The sequence below is a fragment of the Salvelinus sp. IW2-2015 genome, linkage group LG16, assembly GCF_002910315.2.
Source record: "Salvelinus sp. IW2-2015 linkage group LG16, ASM291031v2, whole genome shotgun sequence".
Taxonomy (NCBI): Eukaryota; Metazoa; Chordata; class Actinopteri; order Salmoniformes; family Salmonidae; genus Salvelinus; species Salvelinus sp. IW2-2015.
The window spans coordinates 41,109,937-41,119,672 of record NC_036856.1 but is presented as its reverse complement, the minus strand read 5'-3'; the positions used below and the strand labels follow the sequence as shown (position 1 = coordinate 41,119,672).

Below are 9,736 nucleotides of genomic sequence, written 5' to 3'. Positions count from 1 at the left end.
GTCTACATAATCTATGAAAATAACTCTACAGACTGACAGCTGATCGAATATGTACGGGTACAAGTAGTTATCTCTGTTACCATACAGTCGTTCACTTCAACTCGAGAAATTATTGCTTCATCTTGCATTTAGATCGCGAAACGATGAGTTTACAATATATCTATAATTCACCTCAGTAATCAGTACAAATCATGTTGCCTCCATGTCATCGAACTCCGCTACATGACTTCATCTATCGGAGTGCTACCATAGGCTCTTTCGTATGCGTGCTTGTACTATGCGTTACCAGACTTGTCTGTGCCCTTTTCCTGAGGAGTTGGCTTGCATCTGGCCACTCATACCCATGAAGGACACGTGATTGCTGAGACGCGTCTGTCAGATACACTTGCGGTTTTGAATACCAAAAAATGGATTTACATCAGAGTCTACTCAACAGAATGAAATTTACTTGTCATATGAGAGATCCCCCTCGAGTTGCAGTTGAGTTAAGATACCATAGCTCCCTATCTGCGCACCCAACAGATGTGTGACTCTAAGCTACTTCTCGAAAACGCACTGAGGGCCAGATCCACCTACTATGCCACAGCCATGGTTGAGAATCCTAATCATTCTGCCTAACCTAGTAATTATAGTGAAAATCCGATTGTGTGCCACCACGTTGATTACGTTAGGCGGCACCCTTCAAACACAATGAATGAATTGCAGGCAAGCTCTCTCAGTCACGCTCAATCAAAAGTCATTCTTATGCTCTGTCTACACACTATGCTCTCTGGAGCTCTATATATCACGAACTAACGTCTAGACTCGTCTTATTCCCTCAAGTTGACATCGATTTTAGAATATATTCAATTCAACACGCCTTTGGTCATAATATACAGCTGTAAATCACTGAAATTTTGAAAATGTATGCCATAAGATCTGACTTCTCCAGTCGCACGATATCAAACATAGTGCCCAAATGGCTCTCCGAAATCTTAAAATATTAAACAAGAGGATGTCCTTCCCTATAAAAAAAATAATCATGTAACAAACTATTCTTATGAGTACTAGTCCATGCAGTTTGGACCTTCCATATCGAAGTTTCCTATAGAAACCATGTACTCAAGGATGATCATGGAAACAAGGAATCACCTGACAACTCAATTTGAGTAGTCGTCGTAAGCAGAATGTGCACTCTCGTATTAACTACTCTCATGTATAAAAAAGAACGGTACTCTCCGAGTTTTTATATTTTCTTACTTTGTAGAATCGAGAATATACATTCAATGGAATCGAGCTTCAAAAGCTCTGGGTCTACCAGCTGACAGTCTGTCATGTATCAACGCTAATCTATGTATTGCTAGGACTGATATGGAGGAGCACGCCACAGATTCAATACATAGAGGTGGCTGCAATGCCACTGTCAACCCAGGGCAACTTGGCACTGGGTAGGTCGACGAATCACTTGCAGACTCACATAGAGCATGCGATCAATTTCAACTTCTAGGCGTCCTCTGAGAAAGTGACCTGTGCGACCTACACATTTTGTATCACTGATGAGTCAAGTCTATCACTTTTCTACTAGTTAATCACCTGCGGAAATGGTCCTAGTCAGCCTCTCTAGTGTCTACAGAGGGTAAGCACCGATCCAACGTGCCAAGTCTCATCTGATTTATCTCACCACACTACACCAGCGTTGTGCTCCTTCCATTTTTGCAGTAAGGCTGGCAAATTAGTGTGGTTGTCCTAGTTGACACCAGTGATCGAAGCCATGAGGAGAGCATTTCAGCACTCCCAGTATATATAGCTGTATGTGTGACATAACATACACCCTGATCTGCGATAGTTGGTGCAGTCACCCACATTAGTCATCTTCGCGAGTTTGCCCCCGCCAAAGTACACCCTAATAGAGCTACTTGTTAGAAGTAACAGAGACTGCTTCTTCCAATGTCTACACTGAGCTAAGGCAGAGTGTAGGCCAGTATCCCACAAACACACATGAGTGTAGCTTCTATTTACAACACCAGTGGCACTATGAGGGCCTCAACTCACCGAGCTACACCAACTGTGAGGGGGGCCTAACGTGCCTGCGACTCAGTCACCGAGCTCAGAAAACAGTCAAGTACCCAAGAGGTCACTGTAGGATCCCCACTGTCTAATCCAGCCCAGCTCCACGTGGGAACAGCGTCCAGCAACTCTCGTTTCAGCCCACCCTTCAGCGGCGCCAACGCCTCAGATCACACTAGCCGCACTAACCTCGCGCACCGGCACAAGGTCAGATATACCACCAAACTATATCCTTACTGCAGCTCCCCACCCTTCGTATATGTCGAGTTGTAAACCATTAATATTTGCTGTAATATTTGTTCGGTCTTTTCTGCGTGAGTTTAACTGAATGCCAGTAATTGCTAAACCAAAAACGTTCCCATGAGCATATAGTGTTTACACAAAAGTAGAGAGACAATACTTTTGCGAAAATATGAATTCAAATTATGTATACTCTTCAAAATAAATCTCGAGAGATGTAGAAGAATCAGGTTCCGCAATCTGAAAAATAATCACAATGTGAGCGTAAGAAAGACTAAAGCCATTCGGAAACAATTGTTAGTTATAAGCCGTACTACTTAATCTGTTATAGCCCAAAAGAGTACCAAAATATCTAAGATAGTAATATCAGCTGAGAAGTAATAAATAGCTATTTAGTTATACCGTAAAGAATAAGCACCTGTTAGATTGAGAGAATGATACAAATATTATGTATATTAAAGTTCACGTGAAATCATTCTTGACTCTACATAACCAGCCAATGTCCCTGCGCACGAATTTTATCATTAATTATTTGAACAGTTAATACGTTGTAGTCCCGAAACTTGCCCATCCACCAACAGTTAACAAAATAATATTGTACTAAACCGAAGAACAACATACAAGCACTTTGTATTTTGATCTAGCACAGTATCAGTATCCACACAAAAAGGCAGTAGAGGATGTAACCCAGGCTGAGATAGTTATCTATGATATTAACATGAGCGATTATTATCCTGAGCAACAAATATTTACTTCTATTAATTTATAGCGATCCTGCTATAGAGTGAACCATGAGTCCCTAGTATTCAACCGTACTTGATCGAGCATGCTACAAGGTGCGAAAATGTCAGTGTGGTAGGCGACAAACATAAGTGAAAAGAAAACCAATTTCACCATACCGGATATGATAGAACCAGTATGAATATGCTATCCACACAAGAGTTCTATAAGTATATGTCCCAATAAAAACAGTGATTCATACTGAAGATACTATATCTAGTGTCAGATCCCAGTCCTAGAACTCCCTAGCAGCATATATAAGAAAATAAAACAAGGATACCCACCTGAATACAGATCAGCTAGTGTCTCTATGAAACCCAGCCTTAATCTCCTACCTGTCAGGTGATAAGATACAACTCACTAGAACATGATGTTCTAGAATAGCGCAGTCCTAGTATGCCCAGCCTCCGCAACTGCAGAGAATCCAACGCTCCGCTTAAGAAGGAAATATATATAGACAATTATACACTATTCGAGTAATTCGACAGATCCTGCTACTTAGTCACATGTATGCCCAGTGCCCCTAACTCCCTACAGGTGTATTAGCAAACAATGAGACGGTGGTATTCTCAGAGAGCGTTATCTCTCTTGTCATTAAATCCAGTCCTTAATACTCCCTTGCAAGTCTTATAAAGAAAATAACAGGATCTCTGAACTATCTGTTCAGATCCCAGTCCAACTCCCTACAGGTTATAGAAAATAACAGGATCTCTGAACTATCTGTTCAGATCCCAGTCCTAACTCCCTGCAGGTTATAGAAAATAACAGGATCTCTGAACTATCTGTTCAGATCCAGTCCTAACTCCCTGCAGGTAGTGATATATAAATCAAAGTATACGAATCAAAATCTGTAACATCTGTACTGTTCCCAGTCCTAACTCCCTGCAGGTTATAAAAAAATAACAGAGACTCTGAAGCATTATCTGTTCAGATCCCAGTCCTAACTCCCCTAGCAGGTTATAGAATAAAATACTGAACATATTGAAACATTGTAACTATCCTGTTCAACCATCCTAACTCCCTACAGTTATTAGATATAATAACTCGTCTATGGATCTCTGAACTATCTGTTCAGATCCCAGTCCTAACTCCCTACAGGTTATAGAAATAAACAGGATCTCTGAACTATCTGTTCAGATCCCAGTCCTAACTCCCTACAGGTTATAGAAAATAACAGGATCTCTGAACGATCTGTTCAGACCCAGTCCTAACTCCCTACAGGTTATAGAAAATAACAGGATCTCTAACTATCTGTTCAGATCCCAGTCCTAACTCCCTACAGGTTATAGAAAATAACAGGATCTCTGAACTATCTGTTCAGATCCCAGTCCTAACTCCCTACAGGTATAGAAAATAACAGGATCTCTGAACGATCTGTTCAGATCCAGTCCTAACTCCCTACAGGTTATAAAAATAACAGGATCCCTGAACGATCTGTTCAGATCCCAGTCCTAACTCCCACAGTGATAGAAAATAACAGGATCTCTGAACTATCTGTTCAGCCCAGTCCTAACTCCCTACAGGTTATAGAAATAACAGGATCTCTGAACGATCTGTTCAGATCCCAGTCCTAACTCCTACAGTTATAGAAAATAACAGGATCCTGAACGATCTGTTCAGATCCCAGTCCTAACTCCCTACAGGTTATAGAAAATAACAGGATCTCTGAACTATCTGTTCAGATCCCAGTCCTAACTCCCTACAGGTTATAGAAAATAACAGGATCTCTGAACGATCTGTTCAGATCCCAGTCCTAACTCCCTACAGGTTATAGAAAATAACAGGATCTCTGAACGATCTGTTCAGATCCAGTCCTAACTCCTACAGGTTATAGAAAATAACAGGATCTCTGAACGATCTGTTCAGATCCCAGTCCTAACTCCCTACAGGTTATAGAAAATAACAGATCTCTGAACGATCTGTTCAGATCCCAGTCCTAACTCCCTACAGGTTATAGAAAATAACAGACAATCTCTGAACATCTGTTCAGATCCAGTCCTAACCCTACAGGTTATAGAAATAAAACAGGATCTCTGAACGATCTGTTCAGATCCCAGTCCTAACCCTACAGGTTATAGAAAATAACAGGATCTCTGAACGATCTGTTCAGATCCCAGTCCTAACTCCCTACAGGTTATAGAAAATAACAGGATCTCTTAACGATCTGTTCAGATCCCAGTCCTAACTCCCTGCAGGTTATAGAAAATAACAGGATCTCTGAACGATCTGTTCAGATCCCAGTCCTAACTCCCTACAGGTTATAAAAATAACAGGATCTCTGAACGATCTGTTCAGATCCAGTCCTAACTCCCTACAGTTATAGAAAATAACAGGACTTCTGAACGATCTGTTCAGATCCCAGTCCTAACTCCCTACAGGTTATAGAAAATAACAGGATCTCGAACGATCTGTTCAGAATCCCAGTCCTAACTCCCTACAGGTTATAGAAAAAACAGGATCTCTGAACGATCTGTTCAGATCCCAGTCCTAACTCCCTACAGGTTATAGAAAATAACAGGATCTCTGAACGATCTGTTCAGATCCCAGTCCTAACTCCCTACAGGTTATAGAAAATAACAGGATCTCTGAACGATCTGTTCAGATCCCAGTCCTAACTCCCTACAGGTTATAGAAAAAAACAGGATCTCTGAACGATCTGTTCAGATCCCAGTCCTAACTCCCTACAGGTTATAGAAAATAACAGGATCTCTGAACGATCTGTTCAGATCCCAGTCCTAACTCCCTACAGGTGGTAGAACATGTGCTCTTTTAGTATTTTCTCCAGTAGGTTTCCTGAAGACAAAGGACTTCTATTTCAAATATAATAAAACACAAACACTATAGTAAATACTACAGTAATGTCTGCAAAAACACTTCAGCAAATACAACATTAAACTACAATCTGCAAAAAAACAAAACATTAATGACTATAGTTTATACTACAGTTTTCTTTTACTACAGTATTTATACTATAGTTAACWTTAAATACTACAGTATACTACAGTAACTACTACAGTATTCACTGTAGTGTCACTACAGACTTTAGTCCACAAAAACACAATAGTAAATGCTACAGTAAAGTCTGCAAAAACACTACAGTAAATAGTATAGTATTTCTACCATATTATACTATAGTATTTTTTTCATGTGGGTATTGTCTTTTCTTTTTGCAAAAAAAAAGTAGTGTGTAGTGCCAATAGTTAGCTACAATGCTACATGMCAGAAAAGTATTTAACTACTGAAAACACTACGTAGGTTTAAATGTAGTTTAACTACCAGCAAGTTACTGCAAAATGGAGTTAAATGTTTAACTACATGTAGTTTACTACTCCAACACTGGTTCGGAGTTATGAAATAACAGCCTGTTCTTAACACCTCACAACTTCTAAACTTAATATCAACAATATACACAATACTACCCAATATACACAATACTACACAATATACACAATGCTACCCAATACTACACAACATACACAATACTATACAATATACACAATACTACCCAATACTACCCAATACTACACAATACTACCCAATACTACCCAATACTACAGAATATATACACAACACTACAATATCCACAATACTACAGAACATATACACAAAACTACAACTTTCCCCCTGTGTTTGTCCACAGGTACCTGTTTGAGCAGGAGACGTGGTCTCAGTGTTCGAATCCCGTCAGCATCGTGGAGTGGAACGTGACCCTGCTGTCCATCCTGCTGGGTCTCAGTGGGTTGGAGTTTCATCATCTGTTTCCTACAGGTCATCAACGGACTGGTGACAGCTGTCTGCAGACCCTGCTGCTACAAACAGGACTATACCCTCAACGCCTGAACACACACACACACACACACCACACACACACACACACACACACACACACACACACACACACACACACACACACACACACACACACACACACACACACACACACACACACACACACACAACACAAATGTGACACACACACGTGTACATGATACATACACACGCATGCATATAACATAAGATCCAGTGGCATACCCATGAAATGACACATAAAACAGGAGAGTGTACATTACCAGCTGGGGGAACATTACTTCCTAGACACTCATTATTATCTCCTTATTGGTTTCTAATCAGGAAGTGTGATTTTTCAAGCGAATGCTGCTTCATCTCTGTATGAGGGAGAGATACCTGTTTGAATGTTCAGTTAATTTATGGTATTCATTACAAAGCACTGTATTATAACACACCGGATGAAAGTTTTGTATTATAAAGACCGCAACAATAGCCTTTTTTATGTCTGTATTTTTTATATTATGTCTTAACACACTGGGCACAGATGTCAGTTCAACATCTAGTTTTGATTTACATTTGGTTGAGTTGTCAACTAAGGTGAATTTTACATGAAATCAACAAAAAGTCATAATTAATAAACAGAATGAAATAAAATAAAAATGAAATTTTTTATTTCTTTTTTAAATCAGGTGTTTCTCTGTCAAACAGTTTTGTTATATTTTAGTCTTCTGTGATGTATCTAAAGTGTAGTATTGGGATGCAAACTCAAAATGTAATACATTTAAACTCTAACCATGTGTTTGAGGTGTATACTTTGAGTTTACACCTCTTGTATACAAAGTAGATTTGTTTAAGACTACCAAGAAACACCAACCTTGTGACCTTGATTTAGCCCACTGCAGTAAAATGTTTTAAGTTTGGTGGATAAAAATATTTTTTGCAAATCCAATCAGTTTTCCACGTTGATTGAACATCATCACATTGATTTGTTGTTGTTGAAATGATGTCAATGTATGAGAGTTTTGTCTTTTGTATTAATGTTTTSATTTTAAGTGTATTGTAAATGATTGTCTCACAGATTCTAGATGTTAAGATAAATCAATTTTATATATTTAGTGCATTTGTAATATTTTTATAACGTTTGTGCTGCTTTAAATAAATAAGTATTTTCCATTTCAATTGTTCTGATTATTCCTATTTTGTTTTATGGGAAACATGCTATATTTGTCAAAGTTGTATATTTTGATACCTATTTGAGTAAGTATTTACCAATGGACAGCTATTAAAGTCATAGGCGTAATCCCAAATCGACCCCTAAAATCCTTCACTCAACTTCTAATCAATATGTTGAAACTTCCACCTAGCCCATCAGAAGGAAAGGTGGAGCTGTTACAATATGCTAACCTTGTCAAATCCTCTCATATCTCGACAAGTGCATAGGGTTTAGGGGTCGATTTGGTATAGGGCCATACTGTCACATCATTCCATAGACTTCCATAGTTCTGATGTTATACTCCCACTATCTGGCTCAAATGTAGAACTACAATATTTTAACACCACTTGGAATACGCTGGGCTACAACCATTGGTCAAGAGCAAAAAGTAGATTTGGTTATTGTCATTGACCAGTTAGATTGGGCCAGACCCATTTTAGCCTGGGGAAGAGGTTAGTCATTGACTAATTGGGATTTTTTGTTGTTGTTGCATGACCTTAGATTACTGAGAGGTCATTGTTGTRCCCTCACGTTACTGGTTGACCCTCAGTAGCCTATGGTGAGGACATGCTGGATTTCCCGTAGGGGAGAGTGGGGTAAGTTGAGCCAAAAGGGTAAGTTGAGCCACCATTGTTTCTTGGAAACACAAAATGAATCACGTGACCAAATATTTAGGAAGAGGTCTTCATTTCATGGCGTCTGTGAAGGAAGAAGCCACATGGGAAAAAGTTGTAAGCAAGTAAGGTCCAGAATTTTTTTTTTCACCAAGTCAAATTAATTTATTGTGTTAAAGGTTTCATGATGCTTCTATCCAAACCAAAGAAGATCATGTTAAGATTGTTCTATATATCAGTTGGGGTCTCTATAACCTTCAATATGAGGTCCTAAACCTATCATGAAAGTGCATCCTTGTTCCTGTGTTGGCAAATATAGTCAAATTGTTTGCCTTGGGGTAAGCTGAGCCAATGGTTGAGCCAATGGCAAGTTAAGCAAATTGAAGTGTTTTCTTGCCAGGCATAACGCAAATCATTATTGCTGTGATATGAGGTAACCACAGGGCCTATGTTAAAAGTGTTTAAAAAGTACATAGTGTTTGTTAGGTGTTAAGCCTGTGTTAAAAMATGCTTCAAATTATTAAAAGACAAAACAGCTGTTGTGATTGTGTTGAACTGTGTTTGGGAAATAAAAAGGAAGTGGTAAAATTGAATTTAGTACAGAAATTTGTAGGCGGCTTAACTCACCCTYTCCTCCGSCGCAATTTACCTCATACCCCGGMGTAAGTTGTGCTAAGAGACAAGCTATGTTWAKAAAATTATTTCCAGGGATACCCAACATCCTAAAATATATGTAGATATCTTTGTTAGAAAGAATACTACATTTCCCTTGACTATTCCCGTAAACCATGTTGATTTTCGCTCCGAGTTAGGAAACCACATCGTCATGCTCTGTGTCCTTTTGGGTCTTATGTAAATAGTGTCTGTTTACCAGTGATTGACTGAAGCAACTCATTGTCCTACGATGCGATTGGCCATTGTTGTCAGAAATAAAGCTCTCTTTGTGGATTTGGTAGACAAAGTAACAATGGGTAGAATTATGTACACAGTGGCCAGTGTTTGTGTGTGTTGTCTAACTTTACTATCCTTTTGGGCTCTAATAGTCCTCACAGGG

The 9,736-nt window shown here is 39.1% G+C and overlaps 1 pseudogene; it reads left to right on the top strand.

The window, feature by feature from the left end:
- The window catches only part of LOC111975276 (transmembrane 4 L6 family member 1-like), a 10,878-nt pseudogene extending 3,933 nt beyond the window's left edge, over positions 1–6,945 (top strand).
- Positions 6,946–9,736: the final 2,791 nt, after the last annotated feature.